The sequence below is a fragment of the Ursus maritimus genome, unplaced genomic scaffold (genome assembly GCF_017311325.1).
Source record: "Ursus maritimus isolate PB19 unplaced genomic scaffold, ASM1731132v1 scaffold_11, whole genome shotgun sequence".
Classification (NCBI taxonomy): Eukaryota; Metazoa; Chordata; class Mammalia; order Carnivora; family Ursidae; genus Ursus; species Ursus maritimus.
In genome coordinates, this window is record NW_024423453.1 from 25,802,305 (window position 1) to 25,824,339 (window position 22,035).

General features: G+C 34.1%; 1 pseudogene; it reads left to right on the top strand.

The window, feature by feature from the left end:
- The first annotated feature begins 1,222 nt into the window (after positions 1 to 1,222).
- LOC103657949 overlaps positions 1,223 to 22,035 on the top strand; it is a 60,269-nt pseudogene continuing 39,456 nt past the window's right edge.

Below are 22,035 nucleotides of genomic sequence, written 5' to 3' on the forward strand. Positions count from 1 at the left end.
AATATTGGCAAAGTCCTCTCATTTGAATGATGCTACTATCCTAAAGAGGGAAAATAACAGCCAGGGACTGCTCTGCAAGAGGGTAGGCACTCTATTTCCCAACATCTCTGTGGCTTCGTGAATTAGGCTCGATGAACACTGGAATTAAATCAACAGAAATGGTCATGTATACACAATTAAGACTTTGGACATTTATTAACTCCTTTTTCAATCTATGAAATAAAAAGATTTCTTAATTTTTTTAAGTTATACAAATTTGCTTTCATTTTCTTTTTATACAACAAAAGAATTTTTAAGTAGGTTTATATAGATTTCTAATAGAATATTTTATACTGTTTACAAACTTTATAAAAGCCAATACAGATGGGCTTTTCCTTTTCCTTTCTCATTTCATCTCCTGCTTCATTTATAAAACTCTTACTCTTAGGTGTCAGTCTTACAGAAAAAAAGAAAGGTGAGATTGTTCTATGTCTCCATTCAATTCCAACTTGTCACTTCAGACATATCACATGATGTGAATAAGCCTTAATGATCTCAGCTGGTATGTAGGAATATTAATACTTATCTGTATAAAAAATAAATATCAAATGAAAAGCAGAATCGGACCTAAAAAGAGAGGACAAACTTATGGTTGCCAGAGGATAGGGTGGGGGGATTGGGCAGAATGGGTGAAGGGGTAGAGAGAGATATAGGCTTCCAGTTGTGAGTAAGTTACAGGAATAAAAGGCACAACATAAAGAATACAGTCAATGATACTATAATAGCAATGTAACAGCACAGGTAGCTACACTAGTGGTGAACATAGCATAATATATAAACTTGTCAAATCATTAAGTTGTACACCTGAAATTACTGTAACATTGTGGCAACTATTCTCAAATAAAAAAAAAAAAACCACGAAAAATCCCATAACATATTAAGATTTTTAAAAATATTTTCCAAGTTACAATCAATTGTGTTCTTGAACAACAGTGGAACTAGTAAATTTTAACAATTGTTTCTGAAGCCAGGTACACCAAGACTCTTCATTCCTTCCCAACATGTCATCATTATTGAAATATCTATGACAACTTACTTTGTGCAATAATTATATTTGCTTGCAATTTTATTATTTCTCTCATATAATAGAAAAGACAAGGAAATAGGGATCTTAGTACAAAGTAAAGGAATGCTAGATATTTATCACTGTGGCCCATCCTTTCTCCTTCTGTGGAGGTAATAAATGAAGTCAGATCACCTTTCTGACTTTAAGGATTCTCAAGTAGCCATCGTGGAATCTGGCTCTAAAAAGAATTCATGGGTCCTGAATCATTACACATGTGGAACAAAAAAGACAAACATCTTCAGTGGAAGGCTACAGGTAATATCTGAATATGTAGCATTTATTATCGTCTCAGATAGAAAATAAAAGGGATAGTGAAATAGTCTCTTTAAAGGTGTCTTCACATCGAGAAACTGTAAGACTTAACTCAGAGAAAGGTACTGGTATTTTTCACAAGGTTTTAAGTACTATCTTTGAGGGTTCTTTTGAATATCTCATGAAATAGTATAAGTGAAAACATCTAACTTATGCTTGACACACAGAAGGCACTGAAACATTAGTTTTTGTACTACGTACAATTTTTGTACGTTCAAGCAATATTATTTTTATGGTTTATTTATTTTAAAATATATGTCATTGTTTGATTCTAACATCAGAAAACACCTGACTGAATGGTTTGAGCCAATCATTTTATAAACGAAAAAATAAAGTAAAGCCATTAAATCTAAGTAATTAATTCAGAGATAATAATTGGGAGAACTCTGAGTTAGAACAATCCATTTTTTTCCCCCAAATTTTCAGTCTGTGTTCTTTCCATCAGTTTTTAGCTTTGGTTCTTCACCTTGATTTATCAACTCCATGTCAGCAGGAATTCTTTCTGTGTCTGGACCTCTCATAGTGTCCATAACAGCTGCCGACACATATGTCCATTTCACACTTTCTAGTAAGTTTTAAACTAATGAAGTGTGCCATAGTACTAAGATTGTGATGGTGGGATACTGAGGGAATAGAGGAATAGAGCAATCCTCAGTAATGGAAGGTGGGTGGAAACTGGGGCTTCATGCTAATTTGAAAAGAAAATAGTACTTCTATCCTAAAATAGTGATGTTATATGTGTTACTGAAAAATATGGGCATTTCTCTTATGCTTCTTTAGTAAATAGAAATGTCTCTGTAAATAATACACCCAGGATTATTCCTATAGTACTCTTTTATAAAATAATAAACAAATAAACTAAGGCAAACATAATAAGGCTTTCATTAGAACTCCTGCTTGATCCATTTATAATCCTCCCTCATTTTTAAGCCCTCAACATGTGGGCCACCTTACTGATTTTCTTAAAATAGAAAATATTTAATTAAAGTTATGACCAAGAAAAATGGAATTCATGCCTGCACACCTACCTATATTATCATCTGTAAAACCATTATTTTATATCCACTGAACATTAAAAATGTTGACTGAAATCGCCTTACTGGTAAAGTTCCTGGTAAACACAATACTCATCCTGCTTTAAACATTTAAAACAAATCCAAATCATTTAGTGCAAGTCCTTTGAGGACGAAGACTTCCATAAATTCTTCTAATGGCTCCATTGGTTGGAATAAAGTTATTTTCTAAATATTCAGCTATTAGAGAATGATGGAGATTTCCAAAGAAATAGATGCCAATATTCTGATTCAAATTGGTGGGTAAGTAGCTTCTGCTTTGAACACCATGTCTAAGTGATTAGGGGGGAAATGGTATTTGGTTTCTTGACTTTCTGTGATCCTCTCAAGTGAACATATGGAACTGAATATGGGATTAAATCAAATACTGAATGCACTAACTGTCCTCTACCTCAGTTTTTCCCTTTCAATTTCCTTTTTTTCCTTTTAACCCAGATCAAATCTCTCCATATGTTGGTTCCTATTTAGGACAGCAACGATTTTCCCCAAGATTGAGCTTTTATGTTACATTAAAAACCCCGGGCTAAATGTCATTAACTGTAGTTTTAGCCATTAGTTTCAGCCCATCATTATACAATCGACTTGCCACAGAATTTTCTCTGTATGTGTAATTCTGACTAATTTGATTCTCATTTTGGGTAACTTTCAGAATCCTTTAAGTGTAATGATTTACATTTAGCAATATAACTGGAAATTTGAAGTAGTCCATGCCTAAAATTAGTATCTTACTTTTATCTTTAAAAAAAAGAGTGGTAACAAAGAATTTATATTTGAATAAGAATTATAATTCTGTTTAAAGTACAGAAGGCTATGGGAAGAAAGAAAAAAATAAACAGGGAACATGAACAGGGACAAGAAAAGGAAAATGTCGTTTAGATAGATAGATAGATAGATAGATAGATAGATAGATCATATAACACTGAAATAAAGTTAGCAATTCGAAAGTATTATGTGAATACTTTTGCTACATTAATGTAATATACAGATTACATATGCTTATATCTATTATCCATAACACTTTTTTATATATTTAACTCTGAAATACAAACATTTAAAAAGTATACTTTATATGTTCACTACTTTGAAAAAATATTTGCTGCTACTGTCTCCTTAAAAAGAAACAAGTGAATCCTTATAAATTTAAGTCCTTCCATAGGTGTTAAAAGGGGACCCAGATTTCAGGGTTCTTCCACAAAAATCGTTTCTATCTAGGCCTTAGTTCTTGTAAATATCAGCTCCCAGGAGCATAGAATAAAATATAATCTATTGAAATATCAGACCCAGAGTACTAACTAGAAAAGTTTTATGGAATTTGTCGCTCAAACAAAGGCACATACTAACATAAATATCAAGCAAACTATCAAACACTCATGAAATACTGATAGTAAACACAACGCATGAACTTATTTGGCAAGAAATGACAGCTTCTTCAACTGAATAAATAAATTATTCTTGAAGGTTCACTCATTGGCTAAAGGGGTGAAGAATTTATCCCATTCTTCTTTAACCCATCTGTATAGTTCAGTAAAATTGAGTACGAGGCCCTTAACAAATAAACTCTGGCCTACACTTGGGTGCAGAAGGAAAAGGTAAAAGTGTGAACACACACCTGCCTCTTTTATTCTTGATTTCTTGATCCAAAGGCAAGAATGTTCTGCAGAACTGTAATGTTCCTTAGATCCGAGAACTGTGGAAAACAATGATATGTTAACAATGTTAGGTTAATGGGATGTCTTGGAAAATAACTTTTCTGCTTCTGGAACTCACTTTTCACTAGTTTGCACTGTGGTGATTGAATTAGATTTTTTTTTTTTTTTTTTTTTTGCCATCAAAATTTACATGTTGACCCACAGCTGCTCCAAATCTTGACCAGAGCTCCTCCCTCCTCTAGTGTCATCCTCCTCCTTCCTATCCCTCAGAGCAAGGCAGTGCCCCCATAGGTTCATATCTCCTAATGTTTTTACATCAGCAGGAACCCAGACACACATCTCTTTGGCTTATTTACCCTAAAAGCACATTCAGAGGAGCTGACTCAACGTTTGCTTTTGTATGTCTATGCAAACTAACTTTTTATGCAATTTTTTAACAATGCTTAAAGACAAATTAGGTAATTCTTAAATATCAAAATATTTTTATAACTAGGAAATTCTACCTAGTATAAAATTAATTTTTACTGTAAAAACCTATTACCAGTGCACAGGGCATTCCAACATTAATATATGGGCATCCCCCACTTTTTGAAGGTTCACGTTACACCACTTTGCTTTTATGAAAGCTCTACATTAGCACCTGTTTTCACTAACTGAAAGAAGTCCAAAGGGAATTTTCACTTTAAAGAGAAAAGTCAAAAGACGAAAATAGTGTTCAGTGTTTGTTTTGCAGAGAACCATTATAGAGGCAATGTCTCCCTGGAGCAGCAGAGTGGCACTGCCCAGCTCCTTCCCTGGGAACTATGCTAGACATCTCACATCAAGTGGCCCTAGCTCTGAACTGGGTCTGTGGCCGTCTCTGCTTCATCTAGCTTTATTTAGTGCATCCGTTGGCAAGAGGTGTCTTAAGGTATCAGAAAAGCCCAAAAGAAGGTATTTTTTGAGTCTGGGAACACTTAAAAAATGTTTCCATACAAATTAATGGTAATTACTTCTTCATTTTAAACCATTTCAGCTTACAAAAGTTTTCACAGGACCGCTGTACTTGCAGATAGTTGGGAAAACCTGTGTTTTGTATGTTTTTCATCTCCAAATTGAAATAATAATAAAGATTGTTCTGTGAGAATTTATCTGTGCTTCCGATGACAATGGCATTCTTTTCCTCACCTCACCTAAGGTGAGATCATCAGAAACAGAATTTGAAGGGTTTTCCTATTTTTTTTTTTAAGTTTTTATTTATTTATTTGACAGAGATAGAGACAGCGAGAGAGGGAACACAAGCAGGGGGAGTGGGAGAGGAAGAAGCAGGCTCATAGTGGAGGAGCCTGATGTGGGGCTCGATCCTGTAATGCGGGGATCACGCCCTGAGCCGAAGGCAGACGCTTAACCGCTGTGCCACCCAGGCGCCCCAGGTTTTCCTATTTTAATAAGATAAGTACACTTTGAAAAACAGATGAAAACATCACTTCTTAATAAGTAGATAAGGAAAAATCTCATAGAGAAGATATGTAACCCCTTACATCATCTGCACCTAAAGTTTTAAGGCTATGAGGCAGGTTTTGAGAAAAATGCAGGGCAAATAAGAAACAGAAGAATAAAACAGTACTTCTAAAGGATCCACTTGATTAGAAACCCAGAATTTTCGAGTTAAATACTTCCGCTGAGGGTTTACCAAGTATATATTTTCAGAATTCTAAATTACTTCCGCTGTCTTTATATGATGAAACTAGCTTATCAGAAAGCCATTTTAAAGACAAATAATAGAATAGATGCATTTTGTCTTATGGCAGGTTTTTCTTCTCTGATCAATAAATAATTATAAGCCCTTCATCATGTTCTTTTTTTTTTTAGCCTTCCTCACGCTCCTCCCATAGGAGCCATTAACAATGCTGAATATTTTAGAATCACAAGAGACCTCAGGTATTCTTGCATCATTTCCCAAAATACTTTCCAGAGTATTTGTTCTGCAAAATACTCAAAGAAAAAAATAATGATGGTGGTGGTAGAGGAGTTTTTTGGTCAAATATGTTTGGGAAACCAAATTATCTCTATCTCTTGACAATTTATAAAGCATATTATATACTAAAACCAAAAATTTGGGCAGAAGAGAGTGCTAAACACTTAAAGTGTTTTAACAAAATAGTTTTCAAATTTATCTGCCTACAAAACAAACTGCTATCATGTTTATCTACCCTAAAGTGTATTTTTTAACCAGATTTGGCTCCTCAATGGGTCCACTTCAGTCAGGACAATTCGAAATTGTGGAGTGCCTGCCACTATAAGTGTTAAAAAAAATAAAGACTGTGAATAATTTAGCTTAAAATATATATGAGAAAAGTAGATGTTAGGTTTTCCCTTCAATACAACTCATACATTTTTGGCAGGAGTGAGGTTACATCTGACTTACATCGATCAGTCTTCTAACCACTTACTGCCATGGCTGAGAGTCATACTAGTCGTGCGCGTCATTGAAAAGACAAAACTGAGAACCTCTGGTTCCAACACCTAACTTAATGTCCTGAAAATAAACCATATTTCATATACAGACATTTATATACTTCTTAGCAATATGTATGACATATGAACATTATTGTTGGCAATTATAAAAACTGCAAGATAGTTTGATAGTTTCTGGAAAGACATACAAGGCAAAGGGATAAGAGTTAACTTTCCTGTCAGAAAACCTTAACCAGAATGACCTTTCACTACTTACTGGAATACTAATGAAATTTTATCTGGTGCTTACAATTAATTTAAGGTGTTGCTGAACTTCGAACTTTCCCTTAATGTTTTTTGAGGTTTCCAAGTAGTCAATTTTAAGTTTACAGGGAATTTCTCTTAGAATTCTTCTTCAAAATTATTTCTCAAAATATTGTTTTTACTAAATGTCCATTTTGCTTTTGGCAACATCTATGCTATTCTGAAGATAAGTTAGTACAAATCTGGTTTAAAATCAGTGTTTTACTTATTTTTATAGCAGAGTAGAATGTTCTACACTTTGAAATTTAATGAATTTTTTTTCTGGTAAAGTGAGATTGCTTGGGCTCTTACTAAATACATGCACATGCACCCTAAGCTCATATATAAACATGGATTCATTTGTTTTTTGTGCTGTGTGTGTGTGCAATATACATCTAATCGTGTATGTGTTTGTATATATAGATGTGGATAATCTCTCTTCCTGGCTCTGGCTTGGTCTATACGTACTAATGTAAACTAGAACCAGGATATTTAAATGGCATTTAGCTTTGCTAAATCCAATTTAATAACCAAACTCTGGGGGCGCCTGGGTAGCGCAGTCGTTAAGGCGTCTGCCTTCGGCTCAGGGCGTGATCCCGGCGTTCCGGGATCGAGTCCCACATCGGGCTCTTCTGCTGGGAGCCTGCTTCTTCCTCTCTCACTCGCCTGCTGTGTTCCCTCTCTCACTGGCTGTCTCTCTGTCACATAAATAAATAAAATCTTAAAAAAAAAAAATAACCAAACTCTGATCTATAGTTTAGTAATCACATTTATATGTTAAGAGCTAGGAACAGTGGAAAGCTTACATGCTTGCCCTCAAGCCTTACCCTAGAATATATGGTTAAAACATTTGTTAATGACAAAAATCCTTCTGGATATTCTATGTTAATAATCACCAAAAATATATAACTGGATTAACTGTACTTTTTTAGAAATATATTGATCATTTCCTCTCTTTGACACAAATGCTTTAAAAAGTTTTTAAAATTCATAAGAAAGGGACTTGGATCATTATAAAATATTTGACATATTTGAAAAAATGAGGGGCACCTGGGTGGCTCAGTCAGTTAAGCATCTGCCTTCGGCTCACAGGCATGATATCAAGGTCTTGGGATTGAGCCCCACATCGGGTTCCACACTCAGCGGGGAGTCTGCTTCTCCCCACCTGTAGGCCCCTACCCTTGCTTGTGCTCTCTCTCTAATAAATAAATAAATTAAATATTTTAAAAAATTATTAATAAAAACAAAAGAAAAAATGTATATTTATCTTTCTTTCAAGATATTATCTATCTCTAAGATTATTCTGTGAGCAAAAATAGGATTTTTAAGAAACATCACTATTTTGAGGATGTAGGACATCCTCATTTGCAGATAGAACATATTTAGACTAGAAGATCATTTATTCAGAGTTTCATTTTAGATCTCAATAAATTTTGTTAAGATTACCTGAATATCTTGCAATGCTTATGAGAATAAACATAATTAAAATATGATATCTGTTTAGAGGCAAATAAAAAAGAAATCAAACTTTTTCATTGTTACATAGCCTATGGTATTTTTAAGGCACTAGAATTTTAAGGCTGTTTCAAGATAATTTTTTTTATTATTATATTGTCTCTTATTATTGTATTGTCTCTTACTACCTTTCATAGCATGCAGTGCTATTAGGATCATCTTCCTTTACAGATTCTTGCCTTTATTCTTTGGTTTGTCTAATACATTTCTGGATCCTCCTACCTGGATCAGTAAAGCTACTGAAATAAAACAAAACTTGGTTTTGATTATTTGTTGTAAAACAAACTGCACAAAATTTCAGTGTCTTAAAGCAACTACCATTATATTTTATTTCACATTTGGAAGGTCAGGAATTAGGGCAAATTACAGTCAAGTGGTTCTTCTCAGTGCTGCATTGTCTAGGGTCACTTAGTGGTATGCAGCTGGTATCTGGACTGGACTGAAAAGTCTAACTAAGCTTCACTCACCTGCCTGGTGCCTTAGCGAGAGCTAGAAGGCTGGGCTTAACTAGGTTTGTTCCCATCTCCACCTAGTCTCAGGGCCTCCCCAGGTTGTCTTCCTTACAAAATAGTTGACTATTCATATATAGTGGTTCCTAAAGACCAAGTCTGAACCTGGCATACTGTTACTTCTGTCGTACTAGTCAGAGCAGTCATAGACCAGTCCAAATCCAAGAGGAGGGGAAGTAGACCAACCCCTCCATGGGAATTAGGAGAAGAATCTTTTGTGATCATTATTACTCCACAGCACCAGTGCCAAAGAAAGTAATCTCTTACTTTTTTCAATTTCTAATGTCTTACTGTCATGTACTTGCAGATTTTGATTTATTAAAAAAAGAATAATATTTATCATAGTTTTTGTTATAGCTCACTTAACAATAGAATTATAAAGATCTAACAGTAAGGCTCTATACACTAGAAAGTACTTAATGATAATATTGATAATTAATTTCATTAGATTGCCTTTAATTGTAAAATAATACTAATATCTTAGGATTAAAAAATGGCCATGTTTTAAGTGTTTTCTATTTTTTATTTTAAATTATTTAATTTTTCAACAATTCCCCACAAATGGTACTATTATCATCCTCCATGAAGAAACTGTGGCATAGAAAGATTGAGACAATTTCTTAATGAGTTAGCAAATTGTACACCTGAGATTCAGATCTAGTCAGTCTGGCCTTAGAATCATACTGCCTTTCTATTTAGTCTTTCTAGAAATAATGATTCCAAAATATTTCTGCCGAAAGATTTAGAAAATCTGGCAAATATAAAGAAGTTGTAAAGATTTTAGTATCTCCCAACTGGACAGTGTTATAGTAAAAATTCAACAATTTGTTGTCCATATCATTTCCATTATATTTTTGGGTTGCTGTGTTTTTACAAACACCCAGATAGGAGAAGGCCTATGAGATTTTATATGTTAATCAGCTGCATGGCTATTTAGAATGAAAATAATTCATGGTAAAGTTAGCCATTGTTATATTATTATTCTGAGTCCTATAGATTGTATATTTATGCTGAAATCTGTGACACTTCTGTTTGAATTGCTATATGTAAGCAATTCTAGTTGCATGTATTTGAAATATGATTATTTTCAGCCATAAAATATTTGTTACTAATATTTTATTGTAAGTCTACTTACATTGTTGAGTACATGAAATTTTACTAGTACTATATTAATGTGATAAAAACATATTTTTAAGCTTTCTAAAGGGTGTACTTGAATTTCAAAGTCCTATAGAAATTAATTTCTCATTGACAGTATATAGAAATACATGATGTAAACAAAACCATCATTATTTAGAGAAAGCTAATTTCCTTGTATATTTTATAATTTGAGTAAATGTAAAATGATCTTCAAAATTCTCATTCAGAGATGATATTTAATCTCTTTTGGAAATTAAAAAGCGTTTTTGGTTAGAAGTGAACTGGGATCAGAAGACACACAATAAACTCGAAGTCATTCTCCATTCTTATTTCTTACAAAGCTGTTTTGACATTTGGAGAATAATCTATGTACAAAAGAAAGCACAGGAAATCAATCAAGGCAATGGTAAGTATTCATCCAAGTCACTACAGAAGTAACTGTAGACCCTCTGAATTTTAATTCTAGCATATATGTATGAGATATCTATTCTGAAATAATTCAGATATTTATTTTGTTATAGAGGAATCATAGTTTATTGCAGAAAATCTTGAGTAGGGTCTTTTGACTATGTCAAGAAAAAAATGAATATATTATGGACCATTTTTGGAAGACTCACAGCACACATTAGCTTGATAAAATATTTAAAAGGCATGTTGTTTAGAAACCCTTTAAGTTGTTTAAGCCAACATTTCCTAAACACGTTTTCTAACAACTATATTTTAAGCAAAGTCTCTTGATACCTTGATCATTACCAAACACTTTAGGAAATGCTACCTTAGAATATAATTTCTCCAAATATTAGAGCACCTTCTCACAGGAATCATATTTGAGGAGAGCATAAACTACATTCTTAGTGGGATTATTTACATGTGTCTAAGTGTATAGTTACTTGTTGGTTAAAAGTACAATCCAAATCGTATTCCAAACACAATCCAAAAAAAATACATGAAATAATATATTTAATACATATGACATATTGAACATGATACAATAAATATGAATTATATTGAATAATGACTGAAAGACATATTTTAATTTACCCAATAAATCCAAAAGATTATCATTTCAATGTTCAATCAATATAAAGTGTTATTCATGAGATATTTACAATCGTTTTTTCACACTAGGTTTTAGAAATGTGTGTATATTTACACTTACAGCACATGTCAATTTGGAATAGCCACATTTCAAGGTTTTCATAGCTACTTGTGGCTACTGACTAATAAATTGGGCAGCCTAGTTCTACTTCACACAGTTATCTATTTTATTTACACACTAAAAATTTAATTCAAGGTGCCTGGGTGGCTCCGATGGTTAAGCGTCTGCCTTCCGTTCAGATCATAATCCCAGGGTCCTGGGATGGAGCCCTGTGCCAGGCTCCACACTCAGCAGGGAGTATGCTTCTCCCTCTCCCTTTCTTCTCCCTCTCCCCCTCCTTGCTCCCTCTTGTGCTGTCTCTGTCTCTCTCTCTCTCTCAAATAAATAAAATCTTTTTTAAAAAATTTAAAGAAAATAAAAATTTAATTCAACAACTTCTCCTACAATCATTCATTTTGATAAGTTGAAAGCTGGTGTCTTCAGAATCTTTCTAGAAGTTGATATATACATTTTAAAATTTTAATTAAACTAATTGTGGGGGCACCTGGGTGGCTCAGTTGGTTAAGCGGCTGTCTTCAGCTCAGGTCATTGTCCTAGTGCTCTGGGATCAAGCCAGGCATCAGGCTCCCTGCTCCTGCTCAGCAGCGAGTCTGCTTCTCCCTCACTCTGCTCTTGTGCTCTTGCTTGCTTTTTTTTTTCTCTCTCTCCCTCCCAAATAAATAAAAACAAAGTCTTTAAATTTATTGTGATATAATTTATGTGTAATAAAACACACCATGAAAAGAGTACAATTCTATGAGATTTGACCACCGTATACAGGCATGTAACCACTGCCACAACACAACATAAAAAATTTCCATCACCCCCAAAAGTTGTTTTGTGTATTCTTTCATTTACTTCCTTCCCCAAGTCCCAAACAACCACTGATATGTTTTTTCACTAAAGCTTAATATTGCCCAATGCAGAATTATATATAAATGGAGTTATACATTACGTATTTTTTCTTTCTGTCTTGTTTTGTTTAGCCTAATGCTTTTTGAGATTCCTCCAATCTATGTAAAACAATAGTTTGTTCCTTTATAATATTGAATAATATTCCATTATATGAATATATCATAATTTGTTTATTTACCTGCTCTTGAAAATTTAACTTGTATCCAGTTTTAGGCTATTATGAATAAACCTGCTATCAACATTCTTGTGCAAGTCTTTTTGTGGACATACATTTTCATGTTTTTTGGATATATACACAAGCATGGGATTTCTGGGACATGGTTGTATCTTCCAAAGTGGAATCTGTTTTCTAAAGTGGTTGTACCATTTTACAAAACCAAGAGAAGTGTACTACTCTTGTTGATCCACATCTTGGCATCTCTTGATATGGTCAGCCTTTATAATTTTAGGTGTTCTAGGATTCATAATAATCCATAGTGACTAAGGATGTTATTCTTCTTTTTATGTTTATTGGTCATCTGATATCTTGTTTTGTGATATGTCCATTCATTTGCCCATTTTCTTAATTGGATTGGGTTTTTTTTTGTTTTTCTTTTTTTTGTAAATTCTGGATATGAGTCCCTTATCAGATATATCTATTGCTAAGTTTTCCTTTCACTTTTTGTTTTGTCTTTTGAATGTAGTTAATGGTGAATGTTGTCTTTCAGAGCTCAGAAAATTATATATTTGATGAAGGTCAATTTATGAATCTTTTCCTTGTTATGTGCTTTTTGTGCCCTATAAAATCTTTGCTTATTCTAAAGTATCAAACATTTTCTTCTACTTTTTAAAAATATTTTTGACTTATATTTTTAGGCTTATGATCAATTTTAATTTCTGTCTTTGTGTAAGGATGTAGCTGTGTTTGTTTGTTTGTTTCCATATGGATATCCAGTTGTTTTAGAACTTTGATATTGTCCTACAGGCCACTGACTCTTTGTTCACCTCCCTTCCTTCCTTCCTTCCTTCCTTCCTTCCTTCCTTCCTTCCTTCTTTTCTTCCTTCCTTCCCTCCTTCCTTCCTTTCTTTTTTTATATTTGTGCTTCAGTTTAGGTATTGCTATGGACTGAATGTGCCCTCCTAGCTCCCAACTAATCTGTTGAAGCTCTAAATCTTTATCATGACTATATTTTCAGATGGGGCCTATAAGGAGGTAATTATGGTTAAATAGGGTCAGAAGGGTGGGTCCCTTAATAGCATTAAGATAACATTAATGTTCTTATAAGAAGAGACACCACAGTTCATTCACTGTCTTTAAGTGAGTACAGAAGAAAGGCTATGTGAGGACAGGTGTAAGCCTAGAAGAGAGCTCTCATCAGAACCTGGCCATGCTGGCATCCCGATCTCAGACTTCTAGTCTCCAGAACCGTAGAAAAATAAATTGCTGTTGTTTAAGCTACCTAGTCTATACTATTTTGTTTTGGCAGCCTGGACTGACTAACACAGGTATTCTCAACTGTTATTTCTTTGAGTGTACTGGTTATTTGACCTCCAGTACATAATTAGCCACTAAACTCACCCAGTAAATATTTTAATTTAGATAATACATTTTTTTTAATCTCTGCGAGTTTCATCTGGTTCATTTATATATCTTCCATTTCGCTTTTGCATTATGCTTTTCTTTAAAATCTTGAATATTTAAAGTTTTCCTTATGTGGTTCTCAATTCTGCTTCTTTGTATGGCAGTTGATTGTTTCATTAGGTCCCAGACATTGCATATGTCATATTGTTAAATACTTATATTTTGTTAACTTCCTTAAAGAGTACTGAAGTTTGCTTTGGGAGGTACACTTGTTATAATGGAAAACTTTTTTTTAATTATTTATTTTGTTAGAGCTGGTCCAGAGTAGGTTTTACTCAAAAGCTAATATAGCCCTCCTACTCCAGTTGTAACACTTCAAAGGTTTCTACTGATTGTCCAGGCATTCAACAAGGAATCTTTGCACAAAATTTGAATTTCATCCCTATGTGCATCCTGGGAATTATAAATTGCTTGCAGTTGGTTTTACTTGGCTTTGTGGGGTTGCACCCTGTGCATACGCATATTAATATTCAGGCAAGAGGACCACTATATGTATTTTTCTGCAAGCTTCCTTCTTTCTGATAACTCTACCTGGCAGAGCCCATCAGACTTAGTCTGCCCAAATTCCAATCTGTGTCTCTTCAACTCAACAAAACTCTCATGTTCTGCTTTCTTCCTCTTTTCTTGCACCGCAATCCAGAACTTGCTTCCCTCCCTATAGAAAGAGCAATTTCAGGGCTCACCTCATTTTCTCAGGAAACATAATCCTATAATTTCTGTATTTCAATAATTTCCATATTCTGATGAGCAAAAACACTGTTTCATACACTTTACAGATTTCTAATTGTTTGCATTGGAAAACAAGCTGCATACCACTTACTGCTTTATAGGATTTGCAATAAGCACTGATTAGGAACAAATACAAAGTAAAGAATACGTATTTCTGGATTTTTTTGCTCTGCTTCAGAAATAGGATTAATGTGGGAAGAACTGAGACAATAGGCATGAAAATGAGAGAAAAGCTTTTCCTAAAGGAGAGGGAGTTATGCAGTTGGTACATTTCTAAGAGGTGGACAGTTAAGAAGCATTTTCAAAATAACAAGATAGGGATTAAGAAACAGGTGGCTTAGGGGCGCCTGGGTGGCGCAGTCCTTAAGTGTCCGCCTTCGGCTCAGGGCGTGATTCCGGCGTTCTGGGATCGAGCCCCACGTCAGGCTCTTCCGCTGGGAGCCTGCTTCTTCCTCTCCCACTCCCCCTGCTTGTGTTCCCTCTCTCGCTGGCTGTCTCTGTCAAATAAATAAAATCTTAAAAAAAAAAGAAAAGAAGCAGGTGGCTTATGCGCATGCATTCACCACTTTGCTCCCAACACCCCACTAAATCTATGGTACAGGAACACTAAAAGTATCAGACTTTACAGGAGAGAAGATACAAGTAGACAAAACTTTCAATGATTTTTTGAATTATACAGAGCAATAGAATCATTAAGTAATTTAATGAATAATAGTGTGTCTAATGTAAAGACATTTTGAGAGGGATAACTCCAAACAACTAAGTTCATTTATCCTTTTGAATCTCCAAGAAGCTTAGTACTTAGAGGGATCATTTCAAAAATGACAGAATCATTGAAATCAATTTTACATTAACTTCTCAGTTATTGTTAGAGGAAAGATATTTAAATGCATTTGGCAACTCTTTTAAATAAAAATTTAATATTTTACATCTAAAATCTACCTGTAAAATTCTCATTTGTACAAAGGACTTGATATTATTTGTTGCTAAAGCTAGAGCAAATATTTTCATTTTTTTCTCCAAGCTGAGCATACATGTACAAACTAAGAGATAATTCATGTTATTATTGTTGTTTTGAAAAATGGGTGAGCAAGTACTAAAATGTCTTCTGGTTATTTTAATATTGCCAGATTAATATTTACTTGTTTTCTTTTATGCAATGCACAATTTCATTTCTTAAAGGAAGATGCCAAGGTATTGTAATATTTGAATAACAGAATTATCTCTACAATCAACTACAAATATGAATTTCATTCTATTGTTTTAGACTCATCTTAATAGATGGTCTGGTTACCTCTGGGTAAAAGATTTATCTCTGACCAAATATCTACCAAATAATATAGAACTGGATAGCATTGCAAACCTGGAAAAGCAGAAGAAACTGAATACGGCAGAACATGAATATTGTGGTTTGCTCATAAGTGCAGCAATATAAGATAAAATGTATGATTTATTTTGTTAGCAATTTAAAATATCCATGAGTATTATAAAATATATCTTGCAATATGGGACAGAATTAGTATCTCTTATAAAATATTTAAGAAGTATAATTGTATACCTAAAGAGATCTGTTTCTATTCAGTTCATCAGAAGAGCAATAGCAAGATTTCATAAATTAATCACCTCAGGCTGATTGAAGGGCATTGTAAAAACATGGCTTTAGCTTTTTTAAAATATTTGACTTCCAACAAAAGCCATCTAAAAAGAAATATGAATCCAAATGGTTATTAACTTTGAAAACCTATGTCACATATTCTTTTTTTTTGAGATGCAGTCAAAAACACTGGTCAGAGTAAGAGTCCATAGGTTGAGACAATTCATCCCTACTGATAGATGTTTATGGCTGTAGCCAGTAGAATCAACTACCTTCTCCTTCTCCCACCTAGAAAGGAACTGAAAAATATTTCTCCAGCGGCTATAAAAGTATTTACTTATAGGAATAAGAAAATTTTAATATAATGCTGTTCTAGGAGTCCTGATGGGTGAAAAGAGTGCAGTGAATGGAACTTCTGGTGTTTATAGTAATAAAATCCCTTGGAGAGGGTCCAAAATCCATTTGCCTAATACTGAATTGTGTGTTCCTAATGCTGTGATAGTGGCATTTCAGTCTATTCTGGAAGAACAGATGCCCACTATTTGGGTTTTGCAGATTTCCACAGGAGATTGGCTATGTCTACTCACTAAATGGCAGAACAATTTAGAAAATATCTCTGGCCATACTTTCTTCATTTAAATTGATTAAGAGTGCAACCTATATAGTAATATTATCATAACTATGTATAACTCCACTCTTTCCGAATTGTGTTGACAGGGTGATGAATTAATTTGACTAAAAGCCAAACCAGAATTATTTTTTTATAGTATCTTACACAACCGTGCAAGCCAATGCAATTTAATTTTCATTAATTTCAATACACATTGAGAAATAGATGTTAAAGCTTAAGACATCTAAAGTGCCACACTTCTTTTTACATTTATGTCATGATTTTTTTCAATGTCAGTATTCAAAATAATGTTTTATGCAACTGTAGGAGTACGATTTTCTGATTTAAATGCCAAAAGACCATACACAGTTAATTTTTACTTACCCATCAGTGATAGATAGATTCAGATAGATACACAGACAGAATAGAATAGATACAAAAGTTCTGCTTGTCACTTCAGATTTTGACTATAATCCAAAACATGGGCATATATCTGTTGGAAGTAACAGCAGCCCATTGTGATATTTCATTTATTACTTGAAGAAGTTGAAAGACAGTATAAAACTGATCATTACAAATTCAATCCCATTCCATTTTAATTGTGTTAATGATGCTGTTTATCAAGCCTGTAATGAATTTGTTTTTGATTCTCTAGCTAATTCACCACATGAGATTTTTCTCTCTTCCCTCTTCAATACCCTAAGCTGGTAATCACTCCTCCTTCTATGCAATTTAAAATAGTAAAGACTATACAATTTGGTTTCAGAAAATTAGGGTTTTAATTAAGACTTTCAATTTATTAGCTGTGTGGTTTTAAGTCATATAGCACTGCGTCTCTGTTCTCATTTATAAATAAAAGTAGTGCCTAACTCACAAGAATAATGTGAAATGAAAATGTGAGCACACATGTTGAAGTGTTATGCATGGCCGTTGTGAATAAATCATTGTGTGACAGTGGTTCTCAAAGCATGGTCCTGGGAAGAACAGCATCAGAAGTACAATAAATTTGCTAGAAATGCAAAGCAAATTAATCCCGTCCCAGACCTACTGAATCAGAAACTCTAGAGATAGAGCCTAGAAATAAGAATGCAGGTGATTTATGGTCAGTGAACCATTAGTATAAGGAATCTTATTTGTCTTTCAACTTGGTATAAGAGTCTTGCCTGCTATAGCCCTTTTATAACCCCTTGTAATTTATATCTAATGATTTTTCAAGGGATCATTGACAATGACATTGAACTTTTATATATGGCTTTATGACATATATTTTAAATAATATATAATGAAAATCATCTCTAGATATGGTCTTAAACATAAGTACATAATATACAATAACTCATGTAAATATCTATTTTAATATTAATTTTAATTAGATTTTACCTACCTATGGAATTGGTGAAGACATCGTACATCATGTTGTGTTAGGATCTAGGAAATATCACCATTTTGCTCCAATTTAGATTTCTCTTATTATTGTTGCTCAGATTCTGGTAACTTCCTTCCTCCCACCCTCCCTTCCTTTTCTTTCTGTCTGTCTCTTTTTCATACATGATACGAATCATCATTAGCCACGTTTGCTTTCCTTAAATAGTGCTGTTACTACTATTGCAACTGCATAAGAATGTCTACATGCATTTATTTTTAACTCACTTTAGATAAACAATTTTCGTTAGAATAACAGATGAAGAGAAGCTAAAAGAGCAGTAAAAACAACCACTAATAGAGGTGTTATTTAATGAAACTTTTGTTGAGTTTTGCATGTGAGTATGTTCAGTTGCAATGTAAAATACTTTCTTACTCTGGGTTGAGGGGGAAGAAAAACCTGCCTGTATAATGTCTGCCTTCAATATATACTTTTTTCTCTTTTTCTTTCTCTCAAGTATCTAATACTTCTGTGTTCTGTCTTCTGCTGACACTGCTTTAATGGATTTGTGTTTTATGCTTCATTCCTTTGGGCAAAAAAGAGTAAATCCAAATTGTTTACAAGATAAAAAATGGACTCCCTATCAGAGAGAAATAGATCTTTATTAAACATCTCTGGCTGTAGCTGTTTAGGGTTTTAATACTTAACCGTTTCTATCACACTACTTGGCGATTTGCAAAAGATATTCTTACACTTTAAAACAGTATGTATTTTCTTGTAATTTTGATTATTTTATCTCCTATTTTAACAGTTTTGTTCATAATAATATAATGATTTGTCTTAAGTATAATGTAATTTATAAAATTACTTATGTGCCCGACAAAGTTCTACCTGCTTTAACTCATTTAATATTAATTATAACTTATTAAATAACCATTATCCCCATTTTACAGATGAATAAACTGAAGAAAAGAGAGTTTAAATGACCTGTTCCAAACCACATAATAGAAGTGGTAAAGCAGGGATTTAAAAGATGGTGGTCTTGTTATAGAGCCCTTGGTCTTAATTGATTCAAGATAATATCAAAGACAAGATCTTTTCTTTGTTTTCAGTTTTCACAAATTCCACTTTAATCATCACAATATGTTCTTATTTTCTTTTTAGCAGGGCTAGGAGAAAGTCTCAGGATTAGCCTCTAGGATTTTACATAATTTTGAATTTTAACTTTTGAACATTTGAGAGAGGTGGGAAGAAAAGACTCATCTCTTAATTGTTAGATTACTATTTCTGAAGAAGAAATGTCCACTTTGGATAAAAAGCCTCAGGAAAACACAAAGAAGGATCTGGCTTGCTTCTTTCTTACCTCTTCCCCCATCTTCCAGCACTTCTTTTTTTTTTTTTTTTTTTAAGATTTTATTTATTTATCTGTCAGAGAGAGAGAGCACAAGCAGGGGGAGCAGCAGGCAGAGAGAGAAGCTGACTCCCAGCTGAGCAGGGAGCCAGATGTGGAACTCGATCCCAGGACCCTGGGATCATGACCCAAGTGGAAGGCAGAAGCTTAACCAATTGAGCCACCAGGCATCCCATCTTCCAGCACTTCTGATACTGGAAAAGTGCCCAAACTCAGAGATGTCTACTGGGGACAGAGAATGCCTGATTATATTCATTTCAATTGAGGGTGTATTTCATTATTCCTTCCCTGTAAAATATTCAGTCTTGGAAAATTTTATTTTGCATGATTTTCATAGTTGTTGTTTCCACCCTACCCCACCCCCAATTAGTTTGCCTTTGAATTCTTATTGCATCTTATCTTCTCTTTTTTCATTCTTCTACTTTATGATTTTGCATCTTTGGCTTTCTTAGCGTTCTTTTTGTTTTGTTTCTTTAATTATTCATATTTACTTTAAAAAGATGTTTTCCAGGTAGGGATGAGGCTAAGGTCAATGAGGTACTTGCCTTGGGACACAATATTTAAGATAGCACCAGAACTCAGTAATCAAGATATGTAATATTTATGTAATTTTTAAAAAAATTACTGGCAAACAATGTCATCTCTTTTTGTAAATAAAGTTTTACTGGACCAAGCACTGGGATTAGGTGAGGTAAGTGAGGCACAGTTATTAAAGTGCAGGATCAAATTGTCTTTATTTATTTATTTATTTATTTATTTATTTATTTATTTATTTTAAAGATTTTATGTATTCATTCGACAGAGAGAGAGAGACAGCCAGTAAGAGAGGGAACACAAGCAGGGGGAGTGGGAGAGGAAGAAGCAGGCTCCCAGCGGAGGAGCCTGACGTGGGGCTCGATCCCAGAATGTCAGGATCCCGCCCTGAGCCGAAGGCAGACGCTTAATGACTGAGCCATCCAGGGCCTCCAAATTGCCTTTATTTAAAGTTTTGTTTTTTTAATGTTTTTAAAATTATTTTTACTTTTAAAAATATTTCATTAAAATGTTACTTATATTACGTACTTATTTTGTACCCCTTTGAATTTTCTGCCCCGAGGCAGTGGTCTCACTCACATCACCCTGTCCCGACCTGGAAATATATAGAGTTTTGTTTTTGTTTTAATCCTGGAGCCCACTTTCATACTCTAATTAGTATTATTTTCCCATGAGATCTATAACCAAAAATCTTTCCCAAAAAGTAATGATCCTGTTCTTATGGATAGTACATGTGGATTAGTAGACTTTATTAAGTGTTCAACATATACCAGGCTATGTAAAGCATGGCCTACTACACAAATTCAGAGCACAAGTTCAAAACATTCCTTTTATTTTCCAAACAAAATATAATAAATCTTCTGCATATCTAATTGGGTGAATCCCAGTGGCTAACTCTTGGTGTGCTTTTCAGATTTCCCAAAATTATGCAAGGTTATGGCATTCATAATGGTGATCTGAATGACTTCCACACTTAAGCTGGAAATAATGCACCTAAAGAATAAACATCACTGGCGTTTTCTTCCTTGCTTTTTTCCCTTGGTGTCACATGGTGCCCTCCAGTCCTCCACAGAACAACAGCCATTGCCAATCCATTTTGTAACAATGCCTTAGTGGCCTGGGACCTAACACAAACTGCCATAATCCTATATAGCAAAAGTCTAAACTCCTTCCAGGTAAAGTGCAATTAAATTTATTTGTGTTCACCTCCATTCTCTGCTTATTTACCTATTCTCAGCCTTAATTCTTAGAACTCAAGCAATGTACTTGGTCTTCTGGAAAAGCTTCTGGCATCAGTCTCATGCAAGGAAGACGGTAGTTTTTTCCAAAGAACCTATACTCCTTGTCTTGAGATTAGTTCAACAGCCTAGACTCCCACAGCCTTCAGGTAATTTAACATCAGGATTTCTGCACTTTCACACACTGAGTCAACCTGCCCACCAGTACATGTCTCCTAACTTTAACTCCCAATGATATGATATGGAATACTGCTTGTTTCCCCCTGGAAAAGTACTAGATTTTTATGTATATTGGGTCCTCTTCCTCGCATAATTTATTTTCTATTCCAGCAATGCCAAGGAGTGGGTATTTTATAGAGTCACAAAGAAACAGAAATTCTAAGATAGTAGTTTTCAATAAAGATTTATAGAACTAAGAAGGCAAACTTTTCCAGAAGAAATTAATCAATCAATTAATTAATTAAGCATATTTGTTCTTCCTAGTTGAGGAATGCTTATTTTTTCTTCCACTGTTCATTCACCTCAATCCACAGGGAAAAGAGCTTGTTATGTTCTTTTCTCTTGAGGACATTTTATCTTCTGAAGTAGAAAGAACATTTCAGCTAACACAGGGCCTGATATTGAGCTATATTATCTGGAGGATGTCAATCACAAAGTAAAAGTCTTTGCTTCCACTTGCTTTGGTCTCCTGCTGTTTTGCCCTTTCCTCCACACAGACGCAGTTGGCTCCCATTATCGGCTCTTTCCTTTTTATCGGTCTTCCGGTATTTGGCATCTCCTACCTGCCTCCACCCCTCCAACCCCTCCTAATCTCTATTTCTCCGCCCAGATTGTAGAGGA